The sequence below is a fragment of the Acomys minous genome (assembly GCF_964271855.1).
Source record: "Acomys minous genome assembly, chromosome: 11".
In the NCBI taxonomy this organism is placed as follows: Eukaryota; Metazoa; Chordata; class Mammalia; order Rodentia; family Muridae; genus Acomys; species Acomys minous.
In genome coordinates, this window is record NC_140492.1 from 106,807,465 (window position 1) to 106,829,850 (window position 22,386).

Genomic DNA, 22,386 nt, shown 5'->3' on the forward strand with positions numbered 1-22,386 from the left:
ATGTACTCAAGGCTAATGAGGAAAAACACAGTGCTACCATTACTTAACATTGATTTGAGGTGTTGGCCAATTTTCATTTAGATAAGAGAACAAATAGAAAAGGAAATGGCAAAATAAACATACATAGAAATCATATAACTGTGCTTAGAAGAGTCCAGAGAACAGAGTAGGGTGGCTAGATGCAGAAATCAATAGTCTTCATACATGTCAATGCCCGGTACATGGCATGACACAATAAAGACGACATGGCCAAGAAGCTGGTACTGATGTTCACATGGGAGGATAAAAACAGTTGGGAAAAATTCCACTCAGAGCAGCAGTGAGAAGTGTTATAAGGTTAGGTTGTTACCAGCCTGGTACTGCTGCAGAGAGCCATTCCAAGTCAAAGAAGATACAGCCCACTTGTCCTTGGAGTCCACAACAGAAAAAGGTTGTTGGATGCAAAAGTTGCATAAGCAACCTGCCCTCCCATCTATCCTTGTGCATGGGACAACTTGAGATGCACTCAAGAGACCAATCATTGGGCGTCTGGAAGATAGGGAAAGAACGATACTATTGTCACTGCAGTTTCTTGTGTAATTTGCAGATCTTGTAGCATTTGTGTCTCTTTAGAAAAGCAACTCACTATTTTTTTTTTATTTTGTAAATCCAGTTAAGATATAAATAAGGTTAAAAAAACAAAAACACCAAAGATACTGAGGATGAGCGTAGGATGATTTGCTTGCATTGCAGCTGGGGACCTGAGTGCCTAGCTCCCTGCATGGAAGTTCCCAGGGTCAAAATACCCCAGGAAGCCTCTGGAGATAAAAGGCTGAGTGAGCTCTCGAGCATCAGCTTGTCACCATTTCCCAAGGTTTGGCCTGAGTGACACTATCTCCCTTCACTTCAGTAGAGGGGGCAGGAGGGCTTGGAGGTGGAAGAAGCTTTAGCCATGTCATTTCCACTAGGCAGAAGCTGATGTTTTCCTGGTGAGACTGAAGAGGTTGCTAGCCACTATGCTTTTCACAGGAGTAGAATATGCTTGAAAAAAAAATACAGCTGCATAGACATTGTTTTATGAAAGGCATAGGAGAATAGAGTCAATGTCACTAGTCGTCATGGAGTGCAGAGCATCAGTACATTCTACTTGTGAGACTGGCTAGTGCATAAAAACAGGTAAGCAATAGCAAACGTTGGCAAGGGTACTGAGAAAAGTTAACCCTTGCGTGCCCTTGATGGGAAGGCATATTGGTTCAGCCCTTGTGGAGGTTCCTAAGGAAATGAGTATTAGAATACATCCAAAGAGAGCGGAATCTGCCCATGAAGAGATGTATGCCTTCGTGTCCATCACTGTGTCACTCACAGTAGACACGATGCATCTGCCAGCGGATGGATGAGCAAAGACGTTGCGAAGTGCCTACACTCAACCTACGCTCACACAATTCAGCCCAGTGAAATGGAGTCTTGTTCTTTGGAGGAGCGTGAATGGATCCGATGAATATTATACTAAGTAAATTAAACCATACAAAGACACATGTTGATGATGTAACATGCAGAAAACTCAAAGATCTGAGTACATAGAAACAATGGGAAAGTGGTTAGTTGGGTTGGAAAGAGTAGGGAAGATGGAAAGAGAGAGACCAGAGGGTACAAATTTTAGTTATATAGAGCAAGCAAACTTAGCTAGTATGCAGCATGAAGACCAGAGTTAATATCAAAAATTTGCCAAGAGAGTAGGTTTTATGTACTTTTACCAACACACCAACACACACACACACACACACACACACACACACACACACACACACACACACCCCTATGTGAGATGGGGGAGTTCGTCTATTGTTGCGCATGGGACAGCTTGAGACTCACTCAAGAGACCAGTCCTGGAAGCTAGGGCGAGAGCAGGGCTGATGTCACTGTAGTTTCTTATGCAACCTGCAGCTTGTGTAACATTGGTGTCTCTTTAGAAAAGCAACCCATATTGCAATTTGGTAGCAATCATTTTTACTATGTATGTATGAGTCAAAACAGGTACAAACTTGAGCATAGGCAATAAAAACAAAATGCGTGAAAAGCTCTTACCTCTTTCTGGGGATAGATTCCTGCTCTTCCTGCCCACCTGCAGTTATGTAGAAACCCTGAAGTTCCCTGGCCCTCACCCCATTTATTTCCCAGGACTTTAGAATACTTTCTTTAGTGAGAACAGCATGGCTTATTGGTTAGCATGGGCCATATCACAAGTGTGTTTAACTTCTGTTTCAGAAGGCAAACACAGACATGTTTACATTGCCCTTTACAAGTTTTCCCACTGGCAAAGCCTTTGACATGGGACAGGAGAGATGTTAAACAGAATACATTCTAACCCTGAAGTTCCTTTTCAACAGACGCCTTTTTGGGGAAAATGTTATGAAGGCTGGATCTTAGAAACCAAGGTCTTCATCACAGACGTGGCCTGGAAGTTCACTAAGAGCGTAGGTCTGTAGTGTGTCCACAAGTCCCCGCCTGTGTGGGATGGAGTGAGGACTCTACCTGACAAAATGTCCCGAACTGAGGACACTCCTGGGGAAGCGAGGCTAAAGGCCTGGCTACTGACTTGAGGAACACCATAAGGATGCCAAGGTCTTAAGTTCTCGTAGAGACCTCAGGTTTGTTCTAACCGCTAAGCGGAAACAAACAGTAAGGCTCACTTCTAAAATGGGTGAAGTCCTGATTATAAATAGAAATTTGCTCGGTTTAAAAAAAACACTGGATCCTTCTATTTCCTCTTTCTCCCAGGCTTCTCACACCTAAAGTCTCAATTGGATGTCTGAGAAGCCTGGGAGAAAGAGGAAATAGAAGGATCCAGCGGGTCCCGGAAAACTACGGGCGAGTGTGGGCCCTGGGGTCCTCTGCAAACTATGCCAGCAGCCAAGGAAAAAATAGGCAGTAAACTTCGAACCCCTACCCAGACTAGCCGATGGACAGGACATTCTCCACTGTTGAGTGGAGAAGGAGATCCAACTTTCACACAAACTCTGGTGCCCCATATTTGAACATGTCCCTTGGATGGAGATGCCTGGTGGCACTCAGAGGAAAGATAATAGGTCACCAAGGAGAGACTTGATACCCTTTGAGCATATACAGGGGGAGGAGGTCCCCCTCAGACACAGACATAGGGGAGGGGAGGGGAGGGGAGTAGGGGGGAAGTGGGAGGAAGGGAGGAATGGGAGGATACATGGGATGGGCTAACAACTGAGCTGTAATATGAATAAATTAATTTAAAAAAAACACTGGATTTCACTCTTAAACATATTACATATGTATGTACATACATATATACATATATGTGTATACACATTTGTATCACACACATATATTTGTAGCAAATCTAGTAGCAAAAGGTACAGAGATAAGAAATCTGACACAGTTAATTTACTGTGTATTATATATAGCAGCAAGAATGCTTCACCTCAAGAAATACTTCACTTAAGCGCCCTTCTGGTTGAAATCTTAAAAGCTGCCCACGTCACTGGATTCCCCACAGCAAGTTATTTCAAGCCCGCACTGTCGTGTCTCTTCCCCCTTCCCTCCATCAGCAGGGTTTGCGCTCTCCTTCTCTGCCAAGTAGACGTGTTTAAGGGAAAGCCACTGGAGTCTTATGCTGTGCCTCGGTAAAAGTCGGGATGTGAAGTAAGCAAGGTTCTGGCCTATTTGGAGTGTGACAGTCTTAGAGCAAAGAGGTCACAGACTTTGAAATTCATCAGCAGATAAACGTGACATTGAGAGTAACCTGAGCCTGGCTGTTCTCGCCACCCTGAGGGATAAAAGAGCTGTGGTGAGCAAGCACATTCGGTGCTCACATTGTTACCACATGATCAGAGGAAGAAATATGTATCTTTTCAGGAGCTAAATAAAATTCTTTTTAAAGCTGTCGTTGCATCCAACGTGTTTTTTTTTTTCTTCTTCTTCTTCACGGAACTAAATTTATTTCACAATTCCAAATAGCATTAGAAGAAGGCACAGGATTCTTGTGACTATTCAAATTCTGCAGCTTCTTCTTCAGAGTGAGGTAGGCATTTCTAAGACGGTCGCCAGTTCATCATATGACTGTGAGCATGTGGCCCTCCTCGGTCCAGGAAGCCATTTAGAACAAACTTACTTATCTGCTTTGGCCAGGCCAGGCTTACTTCCCTCTCTCTCTGAAATCCTCTCCTCTGCCATCTAACGAGCTGGGGGCCCCCTCACCTCTCAGTGAGGATGAATTATTCCATCTGGACTGGACAGCTTCAAGCAACGTGGGATCTTCTTTATCCATAAGGTATGAGGCAAAATATTGTTGGCAGTAGCAGGGTGGTAGACGTAACAGTCCCAGTAAAAACAAAAATAATGGTTTCTGACATACTAGCTAGCATTTGTTGTAAGCTCATTTTTATTGTATTTTTTAAGGATTTCATTTCATTATCTTTCAATTCTTCACAACAATCCTATGGAATGGGTGTAGAATTATTAATTCAGGTTCCCAGGAAGGGAAACTGAGGCTTGGAGAGGGTCCTAAAACTTGTTCAAAGTGGTAGCTACTAGAGCCAGGATTTAAGCCTGTTGGACTTCCACAGTCTCTACTTCTAATCACTGCTCATAAAGACTTACCTGTGTGTGTGTTCCAATATTGCTGTTCTCTGTGTCGGCCCCACCTTTTTCTCATGAAAAAGGCAGGCTGTGTTGTCATCTGTCCTTTCATAGCACGCGTGAACTACAAGGCAGGCTGAAGAGAGGCAGTAATGCATAAACCCCGAGGAGAGACAGATCCTTCTAAATAACTCCTCACCAGGATGAGTGTGTGGTTTGTAACTGACCTGGTTATCTGCATTGAGAATGCAGTCTGATTCTTTCCATCCTAGTCTGGGGGGTCATTTGGCAGGCCAGTGCAGGGATAGCTAAGGTCTTTCATTTTTTTTTTGTTGTTATTTATGTGTGCTCATGTATACATGTATCACAAGTCTGTGATTGCTGGTGTACACACAGTTCAGCACACAAGGGAAAGTCAGGGGACAACCTTGGGTGTTGGTCCTCCCTGTCCACCTTCTTAGAGACAAGTTGTCACATGCCCTTTTTTCTCAACATGCATTTCCAGGAATTTCCAGAGACTCCCCTGTCTCAGCCTGCCATCTCCTATGGGGGCACTGATGCGACAGACCCTTGTGAATCTTTTACATGGGTTCCGGGGACTGAAATTCAGGTCTCGTGCTCATGTGGCAAACACTTTTTACCACGGAGCCATCTCCCCTGTGCCATGCCTGAAGTTGGAAAGTTTTGCCTAAGTATTCCTCTTTGTCCCTTTCTGGTTATATTTTTTATTTTATTTTATTTTTTATTAATTTATTCATGTTACATCTCAATTGTTAGACCATCCCTTGTATCCTCCCATTCCTCCTTCCCTCACGCTTTCTCCTTACTCCCCTCCCCATGACTGTGACTGAGGGGGATTTCCTCCCCCTGCATATGCTCATAGGGTATCAGGTCTCTTCTTGGTAGCCTGCTATCCTTCCTCTGAGTACCACCAGGCCTCCCTATCAAGGGGACATGGTCAAAAATGGGGCGCCAGAGTTCACATGAAAGTCAGACCCCACTCTCCACTCAACGGTGGAGAGTGTCCTATCCATTGGCTAGATCTGAGTAGGGGTTTGAAGTTTACTGCTTTTGAGTACTTCAATTGACTAGTAGAAATTCAGAATAAGAGAGAGCTAAACTGCCCTTTTAGTTTATATGCTAAGAGTTGAGAAAGATCGTGAGGGGTTTCCAAAAAGATAATCAATATTCTACGATTGCCATATTTGGATATATGGATTTGTTTTAAATTTTCTGATGATCTTTGGTTTCCTGTCTAAAAAAGAAGCGAGTGATTCATTTCCCATAAAGAGTACCTTGTGTCTTACTGCTTACTTCTGGGCTTTATGAAGGAAGACGGTTGTCAACCAAATCACTGGCAGGTACTCTTTCAAGCTCTTGGGCTAGTGTCTTATGCTAGCACCCCTGACACTTTCTTTTTAGTTATTTACTATATCTGAAAAGGATTATTTATGTTATGTTTATGTGTGTATTCTTGAATGTGTGTGTGTGTGTGTGTGTGTGTGTGTGTGTGTGTGTGTGTGTGTATCACGTGCATGCAAGGGCCAGGAGAGGTCCGCCACAACTGGAGGTGCAGATAGTTGTGAGCTGCTTGTGTGGGTGCTCAGAAGCAAGGCTCAGTCATCTTCAAGAACAGCAGGTGCCACTTAGCCACTGAGCCATCATCCCCTCCAGCCTTCACCAACACTTTTTGGTGCGACCAAGAGATCAATAAGTATGTCTTGATGGCACTATTGATGCTAATGGAGTATTAACTGTAGACATCTCAATAATCACATCATCAGTGTTGAGTGATTTTGAAGCTTATCTCCCAGGACTGGGGATGCCAGCAGGTGCCCATTCTTCTCCTGATGGAGGCACTGCTGTGCTTTTACTTCTTCTTCTCTCCATGGGCCAGGAAGAAACAGGATGATGCCCCATTCCTTCCCCATCCTTCTTCTGTCAACCTCTTGGGTCGCGGATGATGGCTTTCTCGGTCTCTTACAGTGAACGTGTCACAGGGAGGAAAGCTCAGGATACATGTGGGAGTTATAAGTGATATTTTCCTGTCTCTTGCTACAGACGGCTCCTCACCACTCTTTCCTTGCCTTTGCCCTGGCTTAGGCAATGCTGAGAAAGCTGATTCTGAGCATGCAGGCAGCAGCACTGTCCTTGGAAAGTCCACAGAGCCACCCTGAGCAGAGTCTAGGCCCAAAGAGAGGGTCCTTTTTGCATGAGATCTGGCCTGTTTCTTATTTTTGAGCTCCAGACTTCTTAGCTTCTGTTCTCTACCTCTCTAAGCAGAGTCTGCACAACATGGATAGACTTATCCTCCCACCCTGCTGGTTCTCATGTGATAATTTATCTGGCAAAGAGAAGGGGAAACTTCCAATAGCTTCTGAAGACTGAAAGTAAAATCAAATTTCTCATGCTGTGTGTTCAAGGTCTAATATAATCTCACCTCAGCCTCTGGCTTGGATGCTTGCTTCTTTCTTCTGATATTAACCACCTGTTGGATTGTAGCCACTAGGCCAACAAGCGCCCTCATGGTTTTGATAAAGGTATCCAGGGGACACTTGGGGAACACTGCTTTAGTGTTATCTACCATGTTGTACCCATGCAGGCATAGCACGCTTGCGTATAGTTATTTTTTTCTAAGTCTATGTTGCCTTGAGGTAAAAATTGAGTCTTGGTGTATGTTTGCGTAAAAGAGCTGGCACACTAGACCGAGGTTCTTGTCCTTTGGAATACTTGTTTGCAAGACTGGGCCAGGGCTGGTAACCAGGGACTTGGTTTCTGGAGTGCTCTCAGTCAATAGTTAGCTTCTGTGGTTCACTGTGCATCAACTCTTATACCAACCACAGCTGTGTTTCAACAGATGATTTCCTTCTGGGAGTCTTAGATGTTTTAACATGTTAGTCACAAGGTGCCTATGTGACTAGCTCCATTAAAAGCCATGGCACTAATTTCTTAAAAGACCTGGGCTGAAACATCATATACAAGTCACTGCATTTATTGGCTGGGATCCTACACAGGAGGGCAGAAGATCAAGAAGTCTGCACATGGGACCCGTGGCATCCTGCCTATGTTCTGGCCCATTAGGACCTGCTTACTATATTGCTGCAGTAAATTTCAGCTGACTGAGTTTTTCTACTGAATATACAAATACAGGGGTGGGGGTAGGGTAAGGCCACAATAGGCCAAACAATGAAGGAGGGAGGGAGAGAGAGAGAAAGGGGGGGAGGGAAGGAGAGAGAGAGGGAGGGAGGGAGGGAGGGAGAGAGAGAGAGAGAGAGAGAGAGAGACAGAGAGAGAGAGAGAGACAGAGAGAGAGAGAGAGACAGAGAGACAGAGAGACACAGAGGCAGAGACAGAGAGACAGAGAGAGACAGAGAGAGACAGAGAGACAGAGAGAGAGAGAGAGAGAGAGAGAGGGAGAGAGAGGGAGAGAGAGGCAGACAGACAGACAGACAGACAGAGACAGAGACACAGAGAGAGATAGAGACAGAGACAGAAACAGAGAGAGACACAGAGAGAGAACATAGATTTAGCAGCAGACATTTTTGCCCACTGAGTCATCTTGCCAGGCCCACATACACAACTCTGCTCTCCTTCTCCTCTCCTCTCCCCTCCCTTCCCCTTACCTCTCCTCCCCTACTCTCCCCTCCCTTCTTCCCTCTCTTCTTGCCGCCCTCCTTGCTTCCCTCCTTCCCTCTCTTTCTTTCTTTCTTCTCCTTTTTTTTGAGACAGAGTTTTTCTATGCAATAGCCCTAGGGGTCCTGGAACTTGCTTTGTAGAGCAGGGTAGAATACCAGGCTCTCACACTCACAGCGATCCCCCTGCCTCTGCCTCTGCCTCCCGAGTGCTGGGATTAAAGGCGTGCACCACCACGTCTGGTGACATCCACAATTTTTATTTTTATTTTGTTTTATTTTACATCTCTACAATAGTTTCCCTCCCTCCTCTCTTCCCAGAGCCTTCCCCCACTTCCAACCACCCGTCAACTCCTCAGTGCCAGGATACACCAACCATGGTATATCAAGTTGCAGTGAGGCTAGACACCTCCTCTTCTATGAAGGCTGGCCAAGGCAACGCAGTAGGGGAACAGGGTCCCAAGCAAAGACAGGCAACATAGACAGAGACAGCTCCTGCTTCCACTGCTAGTAGTCCACAAGAAGACCAAGCTACAGAACTGCAACATGTGTGCAGAGGGCCTGTGTTAGGCCCATGCAGGCTCCTCGTTTGACATTTCACTCTCTGTGAGCCCCTATGGTCCCAGATTAGTTGATTCTGTGGGTTTTCTAGTGGTGTCTTTGACCCCTCTGGCTCCTTCAATCCTTCCTTCTAGTCTTTCAAGAAATTCCCCCAAGCACTGCCTAGTGTTTGGCTGTGGGTCTCTGCATCTGTTTCCATCAGAGGCTGCGTGAAGCCTCTCTGATAACAATTGGCCTAGACTCCAGTCTATGAATCTAGCAGAATATCATTAGGGATCATTTCATTGATTTTTCTCTCCAAAGTCAATTTGTTTGGTTCTATCATGGGTCTCTGGGCTATTCAGCCTCTGGTTCCTGGCCCTCTAGGTAGTGTCAGGAGTGGGCCCCCTCTCCTGCCATGGGCCTCAAGATGGACCAGTCATTGGTTGGATACTCTCACAGTTTTCTATGCCACCAGCACCCCAGCACATCCTGTAGGCAGGACAAAGTGTAGGTTGAAGGTTTTGTGTCTGGATTGGTTTCCCAACCCTGCTATTGGAAATCTCTACATACACAATTCTTGATGATGAATGATTGGTTTGCTCACAAGCATTTCTCCAATGCCTGTTACCTGTAAGGCACCAGATACAAGAGTAAGTGAAAAGAAGTTCCTCCCCACAGCAGAGGGGGCTAACTTGCTCATGCAAGTAAGTTTCTGCTCTCCGAGGGCAGAGTACAGAACCCTAAGGAAGCTTTTTTCTCATCCCTCCTGGGACAGCTTTCCCATAAAGCTTGTCTTGTATCTCACAGCCTTGATTTTACTGGTTTTTTTTTTATCTAGAGGTGCTGATACAGTACAGGTAATTCATTTTTCTCCTTCTGCAATTATTCATTTCAGCTACTGGTTTTTTAAAAACCCTTTCAGATGCTAGTTTCTTGATTTCCCTAGAACAAATTAGCATCAATAACATAGTATTATGATTTTTTTTTGCAAATACATTACCACTTACTACCAGAGAAATAACCATCCATCATCCATTCACAAAGGAGGCTAATACACTTGACTAGTTAGCATTAGACTCACAGAATACCAGGGGTTTACACTGTACACTTACTAACACCTAGATCACAGTATGATTTGCCTGAGGTCACATACTTTGTTGATGATACAGTTACCATGACTTGGCAGTTCCTACTGTTATGTGTATAATTATTTTATTTGTATTCTGTGCCAGTCTTTCTGATACAGAATATAAGTTTATTGAGTATAGACATTTGTGTCTTTATTTTTGACCGCTAATGAATAACACATTACCTAGGGATGAAAAGATGTGTTGGATAAATGATTAGATGAGATTTCCAGAGAAACAGAACCAATGGGAAATATATAGACATGCAAGAGACTTATTATGGGAATTTGCTCATGTCGCTATGGAGGTTGAGAATTCTCACAATATGTTGTGTGCAAGTTGAAGAGCCAGGAAAGCTGCTGGTGAAATCCAGACTGAGGTTGAAGGCCTGCGAACCAGGGGAGGGATTATTATAACTCTCAAACTGATGCTATAGGCCTGAGAAACCAGAGGGCTGCTGGTTGAGCCAAATACTTCAAAGCGCTAGGACAGGCAATGGAGATCTCAGTGTAGGGATACTCTGATTTGAAGACAGAGACATCAGCTTAGGGATCCTCTGCTGTGGCGATGGCCCCCTCAGCTTGAGGTTCCCTTTCTCTCTCTTTGTTTACACTGAGCCCTCCGTGAATGGAATGATGCTGCCTGCTGTACTAATTTAAATGCTGCTCTCTTCCAGACACAGCCTTATCGACAGTCCACTCCTCAATTCTCCCTTATCCCCACTAAGCTGACACAGGAAATTGATCATTGCTATTGACAGTAATGGCAAAGCGGGGAGTGGGGAGGCACTAGGGTTTCCACATGAGATTTTTTTCCATGTTATAATATACAATGTGAACAAAATATTTTCCTCATTTGTGGAATGCATATTATGTTTGAGACATTCTGCTGGGCACTATATTCAATATGATTGACGGGGTGGTGGTGGTGCATATTTAATCTCAGCACTCAGGAGGTAGAGGTAGGCAGATTTCTGAGTTTCAGGAAACAGATCAATTTCTAGGACAGCCAGGGCTACACAGAGAAACCCCATCTCAAAAAAAAAAAAAACAAACAAAAACAAAACAGCAATAAACACACACACACACACACACACACACACACACGAACCCAAAAAACAAAAGATAACAATAAAAAATAATAGACAACTTTATTGGTTCAAATATGATGAAGACAAAGTACCTGCCCTGAAGATAAAGACCATAAGATAGATATCCTAGTGACTGTAATACAAGGTAGGACTTAAGGGAGATACATGTTGTTTAAAGAAAATCAGAAAATGGAAGTAAGCTCCATACATGAGGTGATTTTGTGCTTGAATAGTGCAGAATATAAATCCTAGAGTTAAATTGAAGAAGAGCAGGGAATAAGAACACGAATCACCTTGGGAACCTATGAAATGTCTCTCTCAGCTGTGGTGTATGAAGGGAAGAGTGTGGAGGTGAGGGGGGCAGTGAACAGTGTGACTAGAAAGTCAAATTTTCAGGCAGTTTTGCCTGTTTAGGGCCAGGATCATCAGGCTCATCGTGTGAACTTTAGTAGTTATGATGTTATCTGTCAACAGGAAATGGGCTGGGTTTAAGTGAAGTCGCACAGTGAGGCATGCCCAGAGGAGATTTTTGCTCTGAAAGCCGAGGAGAAACAAGACATAATGGTGCAGGCACTTGGGAGCCTGAGAGAGGAAGATTAGGAGCTCAAGGCCAGTCTGTTTTTCATAGTGAGACCTCTCTCAAAACACACACACACACACACACACACACACACACACACACACACACACACGTGCCTAGAGGAAGGGAAGTAGCAAAAGTTGGCGGCCATAGGGCAAGACTGGATTTTCTCCTGACTCTGTATGTGGGTTCTGTCTTGCCTCGGTTCCTCCTTGAGTGAAATGAGGTTAATAATAGTCTTAAGAAATGATCGCAATACAACCATGGACACAACTCTCCGAGTAGATCTGAAACATAGTAAGAACTTTATAAGCATTAATTCTTGTTCTTATTCAAGTCTGAGGGCTGACCACCTTATCTATAATTAGCTCTTTTAATTTTTAGCAGTTGTGTAGGTAGGTGTTGTCTTTATCCCACTAGAGAAAACTGAGGTACATAGAGATTCTGTAACTTATCAGACTCCCATAGCTACTAAGAGAAAAAGCTTACCCTAAGATAGAGTCTTAACCAATACACTTGGCCACGGGTTCATGCAGTTTCCACTATAACACATCGCCCCCTAAGTATATAGGGTGAGAACCGCTTGCTGAGCAAGTTAAAGATGAGCAGTAGGTACTAAGGGGTGTGTCAGGAAGGCAATGCTAGAAAGATGTATGCTGCTAGAAAAAAAATCACTTGGCAGTATTGGCAAAGAGAAGCCAGGGGGAGCAGAGGAGTGGAGAATTCATCCCAGAGAGGCCTGGTATGAAAACCAGAGTTGAGGATCAGAAGAATGTGTGGCTGATGAAAACCAGGTGGACCTGATGGTCTATGAACGAATGCAACTATTAGAGCATACAGGACAGAACTCAGAGTTTCTACTGGAGTCAAACCAGGCAGGCACAACAGGAGGTTGGAAAGAAAGATGGAATAGAAGTTTGGGTTTCTTTAAAACCTCAATTATGTTATATAAACATGGTTTTGTTTTAACCTCAAGTATGAGATTTTAGTTTGGGCTTTAGTTTGTCCACAGCTGATAGTTGCCTCGAGTGGACTTGGTCTTTGCCAGCTGATAACAGCCTGCCTCGTGTGGTGTGGAGATGGGTGTGGTCTTTGCCAGCTATAGTTAGTTTAATTCTGAGGACTGAGAAGGTATAAATATGAGAGTCCAGAGAAAGAAAGTGTGGCAGCTTAGAGGAGACAGATGGAGAGAAGGCTTTGAGGAACACTTGGAGGATTGCACTCCTAGAGAGAGAGAGAGAGAGAGAGAGAGAGAGAGAGAGAGAGAGGGAGGGAGGGAGAGAGAGAGAGAGAGAGAGAGAGAGAGAGAGAGAGAGAGAGAGAGAGAGAGAGAGAGAAGGAGGGAGTGAGGGAAGAAGGGAGAAAAGGAGGGAAGGAGGGAGAGAAGGAGGGGGAGAAGAGGCTTCAATTGACTCTAAACATCCGAGAGAAGTAAAGAAGTGAAGTCTACACCCTCTCTCCCCACTAACCTTCTTTCTCTCTTACATAGTGTTGGGAGGTTGGTGGAAGTGAGGTAGAGGCTTATGATATCCCAATGGAAATAAGATTAAAAACTAGAGTCAACAGAAAGAGGGTTTGCCTTTGTTCTCTTCAATAAAAGTACCTTTAATGGCACAAACTCTTTCCCTAGGTACAGTGGCGGTTTGGCTTTGAGGGGACTCATAGTGGGCTTCACTTGTGGTTTGTCCTAAATCCCCACCCAGTCACGCCTACCTCTTCTCCAGTCTGGTGGTAGGATGTTTCCTGTGCACAATTTAAGGGGAGGGTTAGGTTTGCAACTTATTGGGGTTCTTATGCATGACAATGTGGTGATAATTTATATTTTAGAAGTTAGAAAAAAATCAGCTCAGTTGACTTCCTGCTTTCTGTTTCGGGGCCCTGAGTGTCACTTCCCATTCAAGTGGGATCCAGCAGAACACCCAAAGTTGAAAATTCTCCTGGAGTTGATTTTCCATGGGGTATAAAGTAAGTTCATGCTTTGGGGGTATGTGTCCTAGAGTTTTCTCTTCAGTTGCTTTACAAAACAAAACAACAAACAAACAAACAAAAAACAGAATGAAGTGAGTAAAACTTTTGCTTTTATCCTGTAGATCCCAAGTTCCAAGTCTATACAGTGCATGTTTCCATGCATCTGAATTTCAAAATTTGCTTCTCAGGTTGAGATCTTGGCCGGATGTTGAGGTCTCAGTGGCTGCTCCCTTGGGCGGTTGTTAGGGCTACACTATGTGAGTCATCGCCTGTAGGTTTCCCGTCTGAAGTCTCACTGGACCTGCCCATGGAAGCGGTGAGGATGAGGGAGGGGTGTCTCTTCACTGTTTCTTCTCTGGCCTGTTACCCTCTTCTCACCCCCGTTTAAAACGTCTTCAGGCTCTTGACGTCGTTTGTTTCCTTCACAGCACACTGAGAGGTGGGTGTTCTAGTTTCCCCTTTATAAAAAGTGACACTGAGGGTTTAGTGACATTCGGTGACTTAGCCTGGGTTACTCAGGTGATAACGTCAGTGAGAGTAGCTCTCTAGTGTCCCATCTTTAGCCATCTTGTGCTGTCTTCTATTTATACTGATGGATTTTCTGGTAAGATGCTGGCAGGAAGCAAGGAAATAGTGGTTGGGCTGGAGAAAATGGTCAAATTCCTGTGCTATTAAATTTTGTACCTAGATGAATAAAGTCAAGTTGCCATGCAGATCTTTCAATGTAGAAGCACCCCCTCCCCCTCTTTTTGGGCACAGGCTTGAATGTGCTGTGCCTTGAGTCAACCATTAATTGCAATTATGGAGAAAAGCTAAAATGTTAAGTGCAGGCCTAGCCATGTTTCATGATGTCTTTGGGTGGCACACATATTTTGCTGGGGCTCAAGACACATGCATGTTACTCCGATCTTGGTAAGACAAATGAAAGTGGGGAGCCAGTTGTGAGTTGGCATCAATATGGTATCTAGTGAGGAAAAGGGAGTCAGAATTAATGGCTGCTTAGAAGAAGTCAGTGGTGGAAACTCCGATTATTAGGAATCCTAGGACAGGAGCCGCTGTGGAAACCTTGGCTACTGCCGTGTCTCACAAGTTTATGAAGTAACAGGCGCTGTCTGGACTCTGGAGAGAACCCTCAGATTCTAGAACAGGCCTTAGGACCAGACATACAACCATGCTGCTGTCTGGATAGACAGTAAACCTCAAGGATCCTTCGGTGTTAGGATCTACCCAAGGCCAGCAGGTGTTTTCTTGACTGTCTGTGAGGTGTTCCCAACCCAGCACTGGCTGTTCTTCCAGGAGTAAGCCATTCCCTCCACCGCCCCAAAGCAGAAGTGGTGGGAGAGTGGTGAGCTGGGTGTTGGACGGGGGCCACAACCCACAGGCTGCTAGTCTCATTTCAGTTAGATCCTGACCTTTCTCTTTCTGGACTTTCAAAAGAGGAGTAGATGAGGTGGAAGTTAAATATTAGGGAAAGGAGGGTTTGGCAAATGTCTCACTCTAGAGTGCGCACCATAGAGAGGATTTTCAGATTTGGCATCTCCAAAGCTATAGCCCTCAAGAAGAGGATTAAACAAGGAAACTTAGATTTGGATTTGGCTATGGTCTAGATGTGGAGGTGAGGAGCTCATGTAACCGGCCAGTGTAGGAGCAAGTGCCGATGGGAAGGGAGTGCTTGGGACACCCATGAGAGCTCAGAGGTCAAGGACTGAAAAACAGAAGAGGAGAAAAAAGGACACACATTTGCAGTGCTCAGAGACAAAATGGTGTCATGGTCTGGCACCCATTTAGGGTGTGCGTCCTGCACATGGCCCCCAGATAGCTAGGCAACGTTTATTGCATCTTGTTATTTGTTTGTTTAGGGTAGGGGTGGGGGTGGAATGTTTGTAAATTGAATATTATTTTTAAAAATGCAAGGGAATCTCACCACTTCCAAGACTCTCATGGGAATTACCCTTTAGCAGCAAGGGATTATTTTAGGCAGTAGATGCTCTTCCAGGGATTGGCTTTGAATCTCTGGATTTTAAAGAATTTCCTCACAGCAGGGGCCAACATTTTACCCTTTTACTGATTCTGGAATGCCTTTTCTTTTTGAGACAAGGACCTACTCTATATTCCAGGCTGGTCTTGAATTTAGCAATCCTCCTGCCTCTGCCTGAGTGCTGAGCTCACAGGATGCTCTACACTTAGCTTTAGATTGTTTCCCCCTTGCTATGTATTTTAGCTGTGAAATTCATAACTGAATTTGGTAACTGCGTCTCTGGTATTTTTATTTCAGATATACTGAAAGTTGGGGAGGGGGTTGCTATTTTATATGTAGAAGTTAAAGAAAAGCACCGTGTTATTTTTTCAAGGTTCTGTACTTTTTTAGGATGAGGCTTGTCCAGAAGCACTTTTGGAGGTGGCTAGCAAAGGAAAATCTTCCAAACAGAGGTGCTCAGCCACTAAGCCTGACTTTTGGAAAAGGAACATTATTCTTTTTGCTAAATGGGACACTGTGAGCTTAGTCATGTACACCGTGAAAATAATTGGTGTGTTTTGGCTTGCCTTGAGCCAGATTTCATGCTTGTTGAAAGGTGATTGGCCTCAAACCAGCACATTTAAAGGTCAACTGGTTGTTCTGGAACTTCTAAATTTTAACTCTTTTATTCTCAAAGGCTTTACTCAGATGGCCATGGCAGGAAGAGACAATGCTTACCACACGTGTTAACTTTTGGAATGTTTTGTTCTTGTAACATTTTGTGTGTGTGTGTGTGTGTGTGTGTGTGTGTGTGTGTGTGTGTGTGTGAGAGTGATATTCTCTGAGCTCCCTGTGGCCACAGAGGATATGAGACACGAGCTCTCCGCTGGCTTTTAGAAATGAGTAGGAGCAGCGGGGACTGGGTTCTTTCATAGTTATGGCATTTGGATGGGATTCTAATGTGATTGTGGCCGTCATGTGGGTATCGTGATGAACTTGAAGTCCTATTCCTTTGTTAGAAGAACTTCAAATCTTTTAGGAAACAAAACTAGCCCCATCTCTTTTGTTCGTCCTTTTTTTCCCCCCCACCTTTGAACAACCTTTTCAGTTTCTTAAATACCTCTGTGGAGAAACTCTTATCAAGTGTTCAATATCAAACCCAGTTGCTTGACATTAGCTGTGGGGATGCTGGCTCACTGGGGGTGGGGCTGGGATGATCTTTCTTAGCCCCACTTATGGGATACCTGGGGTCAGCAGCCATCTCCTTCTGCTGGTTTCCCAAGATAAAGTTGAGGACTGGCCCATCACAAATGAGGATGCTGGATTTTAGTCACTTAATGAAGCAGTTCCTTGTGCTTTGTATTAGCATCTTGGTGAGCCCCTAGACTTACTTACTTTCTTTTTTTTTTTTTTTTTGAGGACAGACATTATATACTGTAATTTTATTAGTCTATAAAATGAAAGAAAGTACTTCATTCACATGAAATTGGATGCTTTTTTAAAAAAGTATTTTATTAATTTATTCATATTACATCTCAATTGTTGTTAGCCCATCCCTTGTATCCTCCTAGATTTTCATCGACCATCACTCTGCAATAAGAACTGACCTGGAAGCTCCAAACACAGAGCCTTTCTTGAGGAAAAAGCTTTTGGAGGCTGCCTTTGGGTAGACCCACAAATATCACACAGTAGTCAACAGGAAAAGGCACATGGATCAGAATAGCTCCACCGTGTGTGTGTGTGTGTGAGTGTGATGTGTGTGCAAGTATGTGGGTGTGGGTGTATGTGCATGTGTGTGCATGTGTGTTTGTGTGTGTGTACATGCAAGTGTGTGCATATATGTGTGTGTGTGTTTGAATCCTTGTGGTTCTAAGTAAACCCAAGCTAGAAATTTACACATTTTATTCTAATCTTAGTTCACTCTTTTCTTCCCATAGCCCTTCCAAGTTTTAGCTATCAGACTGTGTTAGTTGCTTCAGAAAACAAGCGCTGTGTCTCATTAACTTCATCTGAACAGTGGAGCTGGCATTACTGACATTATTACTTTGTCAATAGTATTGTGTAACTTATTGTTATGGAGCTGACACTATTATCATGTGAGCATCATTGTGAAGATCAAATGACTTGATGCTTGTAAAATGCCTTGCACACAACGGGTCATCAATAAATATCAACTCTTGTTTTAAAAATCGTTTTCTTCTAAATCTTAATTCTTTCTGTATTGCATACCATATATTTGGTGTGGTGGTTTGAATGAAAATGGGGAGTGACAGTACTAAAATGTTTTGCCTTGTGGGGGTAGGTGCAGCAGTCTTGTTGGAGGAAGTGTCTTATTGAGGAAGGGCCTTGAGGTTTCAAATGCTCAATCCAGGCCCAGTGTTGCTCTCTCTTCCTGCTATTCCAGACATACAACTCTCAGCTCCTCCTCCAGGGCCATGTCTACCTGCAGGCTGCCATGCTTCCCGCCATGACAATACTGGATTAAACCTATGAACCTGTAATCAGCCCCAATTAAATGTTTCCCTTTTTAATAGTTGCAATGGACATGGTGTTTTATTTTATTTTATTTTTCATAGCAATAGAAACTCCAAATAACACATTTGGCCTGCAAGGTTTCTTCTTGGTGGAATTGCACAAACCTATGAGTTTGATTTAAAGTTATTCTCCTTCTCATGCCTTGAAGTTCAAGTTCTTTTGGTTGTTGTTGTTGTTTTCCCATGGAAACCTAGCTGAGACTGGTCAAAAGACATTTGGGATATGAAATGCGCTGATCCAGATGGTAGAGAGAGCATTGGTCAAGGTGGTACCTGAGGGTAGAAATGGAAGGCCAAGGATGCACTGGTGTCAAGTGACTGTCAGGCCACTGAAAGGAGAATCTGGAAGAGTAGAGTGAGTGACACACAATGGAATATAACTCATCATGGCTTACAGGAAGGAACTCATCCATGGAAGCGAAAAGGAGATCTGGATAAAGGACAGCTTTCCTTCATCCTTGCTCACTGCAAGGCCCACTGGCCCCTTTCAACATGTGCTGTGCCCAGTACCTTAATGGCAACTGCAAGGCCCACTGGCCCCTTTCAATGTGTGCTGGGCCCAGTACCTTAATGGCCACTTCTAAACACACTCTGTCACACGTTCTGACCTCTACTATTACAGTGTTGTTTTCATATTCTTCTCCAGTCAACTCACTCATGATCCACACTTATTTCTTAAATTGATTCTTTGATTATGAATTTTTCATCATTGGCTTTAATCAAAATGTATTCAATCATTCATTGACACTCACAAAATAGTGTTTACATCTGAGCTAAATGAAAACACTATTGCTACAAAATACTTATGAACAGATGTGAGTCAACTTTAGTTATTATTGCTAAATACCAGAAAAGTCAGAGAAGTAGATATTTCTTTTGATTTTTAGTTTCATAATCATTAGAACATCATGGCAGATAAAGGGTCTTAGAGAGGATTTCTCATCCTACTCAGCATGAGGGATAGAGGGAAAAATAAAGGAAGGGAGGCAAGATAGTTTCTTTAAAGAATCCTCCCAGTGAGCTACATCTTCCAGCCCAGATGCTTCTCCTAGTAGCCACCACCTCACAATAACACCATCAAATCGAGAATCTATCTCATGATTCAATCATTCCCCTACAGGCCCACCAGCTGACAACCAAGCATATAGACACATGAGCCTTTAGTGGGCGGGATTTCATATATAAACCTCAATAACTAGTAAGTGTCAGGTGTTATTATGACAAGTTAAAACCATTGTGATTCTGTTGGCAGTCTTCAGCATAATTTAACAAATGTTTTTGACTTTACTCAACAGGAAGAAATGTATTCTACATTATACCTTATATATATTCAAATATATTTGTATATATACATGTACATACACAAATGTATAACATACACAAATTCTCAGGAAATAATGTTTTATTGTACAAGATATATTTTAACTCATTTTTACTCCATTTTATTAGAATGTGTGGACAACTCACTATGTACAATCTGCAGTTTGGAAACTCTATCTCTAGAACAATGTATGTCCCTTGAAGTCTTGTGTACTGCCCACAATACACAAACACACCCATCATACAAGCCAATGTGTGGACATTCTGAATATATTTTGAGGAATTGTTTTCCCATTTCTTTATTTAGAAATAAAAGAAGTAACCAAAGGAAAACTCAGGTCAGAACCATCACGTCCTCCCCAGAGCACAATGCCTTCTTCCCTTTATGTTCTCGCCTAATAAAGATTAGCTTTTAATATTTCAAAACAAACCAGCATAATGGCTGTTAACATTATGGAGTAGAACTAGAGACTAAGAGGCTGTGGGATGCTCAGATCAAAACGAGACAGCTGTACTCTCCCTGCTCCCAAGACTCAGGATCATGCAGAAGAGAGGTTGGAAAGATCTTAAGAGCGGGAGGTGGTGGCTATCTGCACCCAAACAGTGTTTGCAGTGCAGTGCAGGCTGATGCACATGTGGACTTGTGGCAGCTGGGACTGCACACACAAGACTGGTATGAGACTGAGAATGTATGAGAGAGGAGCAGGGCAGCGCATGAAAGGGAGATTCCAAGAAAACGCCAGGCAGGCTGGGGGAGGGGGAAAGGCGGAGCGCATGAGCGAAACCAGGCAGGAAGAGTAGCCAAGAAACAAAACTGAAGCCAGAGGAGGTTTGAAGTGACTGAAGAGGGTAACTCATAATTGTGCTACTCACAAAGGAGAGAGAGACAGGGTGGGAATCAGTATGAGGATTTTTAAGAGTTTTAACCTTTCAAGGTGGACTTAGGGGCTAAAAATGAGGCAATGAAAGCTAAATGAAGAGGAAAATCAAGATATTTTTATTTGCATATATTGTGTATCGTGACATTTCACATATTCACATGACAAACTTTCCATGTCATTTTCCTATGTTCACATAATGACCGTTGATCTTGTTCCGTCTCATCCCTCTTCCTCCCCTTCCTCTTCCCTGATACTCTCCTACTTCCAGGTCTCTCTTTTTTTTGTTTTATTCCTTCAACATTGCACAGGTGAGGATAACCATGCAGTTCTTGGTTTTTCTAATCCTGTCTCAATTTCACTGGTAGGTACAGCTTCTGGCCATTGGAGAGCTGCACACAGAAGCTGCTTTTCTCTGCGTCACTGTTTCTTTGTCTTTGTCAGCTTCCTTGTCACCGATTTCTTCACCCGTGGTGTTCTTCTCTGTGTTTAGAATGAGGTTGTTTCCTGTCACTAAAACTTTTCTGACAGGCAGAGATACATAGAAACTTCTAACCTGACACCTTACCTAAGAGCCCTAGCCATTCTTTATTCACAGATTCCATACTTGATAATGTATCTATTTGCTAACATTTGTTTATAGCACCGAGGGCAACACGGCCAGGCTCTTGTAGTCACTCATGGATAAGAGCTATGGTAAATTTGAGTTGTGAAACAGATCCCCTGCTGTGGTTGAACAGGTGATGTACAGATTCTGGGTTCTGCTCTCCTACTATGTATGAGCAAGTGCCACTTTCATGATATAGTTATTGGTGCTATGTCTTTGAATTTTTTTGTTTGTTGTTGTTGTTGTTGTTGTTTTTGGTGATAGTGGTGGTGGTGATTGGTTCCATAAAATGACTTTCACGCACAGTGCTGAAGCACCCCTAAGAACAAGAAAGTGAAAGTCAGATCTCTTTCTCCACTTAACGGTGGAGAATGTCCTGTCCATCGGCTAGTCTGGGTAGGGGTTCGAAGTTTACTGCCTATATTTTCCTTGGCTGGTGCCATAGTTTGAGGAGGACCCCAGGGCCCAGACCCACCTGTAGTTTTCCAGGACCCTCTGGATCCTTCTATTTCCTCATTCTCTCAGGCTTCTCACACCTCAAGTCACAGACATAGAGGAGGGGAGTAGGGGGGGGGGGAAGTGGGAGGGAGGGAGGAATGGGAGGATACAAGGGATGGGCTAACAACTGAGGTGTAATATGAATAAATTAATAATAAAAAATAAGTATATGAAAAAAAGAACAAGAAGGTGTTCATTAGGAGAATGTGTGTCCTGAACAAGTTTCTTTCAGCTGTGAGTTATAGAGCTGTTGATAGTGTGTCCAGCATTAGCAAACTATCCATGTATATATGTATGTGTGTGTGTATGTATGTATGTATGTATGTATATGTATGCTAAATGAAGTATCTTTAAACTGAAAAACATGGAAAACAGGACTTATTCGTGGAATTATTGATGAAACTGTGATCACAAGCTCACACAAACCTGACTGTGTGTTTCTACTGGGGACAATGGACCAGTGTTTGCTAAATTAGAATGCTCAGCAACTTTTAGAATATATAAACTACTGTGAATGGGAATCAACTCTGTATGTAAATGTTTTTTTTAAGCTAAAATGATGGTTAATGCATATGTGTGTGTAGACAGTTTGTAGAGTTTATAGTCACCTCAGGCAACGCTGATCTCCTTTTATTTAACCAAAGATATACTGTTCTCCTCCATTTAGAACAACATTCTAGACAAATTCCTCTTGGTTCAGTGCATTTTGGCAGACATTTTCTGATAAATATGTTGAATAAATTGGGCATATTTGAGTTACACGGTTTATGCTACTAAAGCACTCCTAATCTGTGATTATGATGTAAGGTTGGAGATTGGAGATGTGTTCAGTAAAGCATATTGAAAACCATTTGTATTCTGCAGCAGATGGCAAACAGACAGAGTTGGTGAAGGCCTCAGTTACTCCTGAACCTCCAAGAACCCAGTGTGGGTTCCATAGGACAGGGACCTGGCTACATCATGCCAGTCAAGGAGGGCTATTCCAAAAGCTCCAGGATTTGCAGAAGGAAGGGGTTTCAGAGGTCCAGCAAGGGGCGGAACTAAGTCTGTTGAGGTGTATCCCTG

The 22,386-nt window shown here is 43.3% G+C and overlaps 1 protein-coding gene across 2 annotated transcripts in view; it reads left to right on the forward strand.

Annotated features, from left to right (window-relative positions):
* The first annotated feature begins 4,162 nt into the window (after positions 1-4,162).
* PDE4D (phosphodiesterase 4D) overlaps positions 4,163-22,386 on the forward strand; it is a 1,423,826-nt gene continuing 1,405,602 nt past the window's right edge. For both annotated transcript variants that reach the window (XM_084801381.1, XM_084801385.1), the window contains exon 1: positions 4,163-4,279. The gene's annotated coding sequence lies outside the window, so the exon portion shown is untranslated. The remainder of the gene's footprint in view (positions 4,280-22,386) is intronic.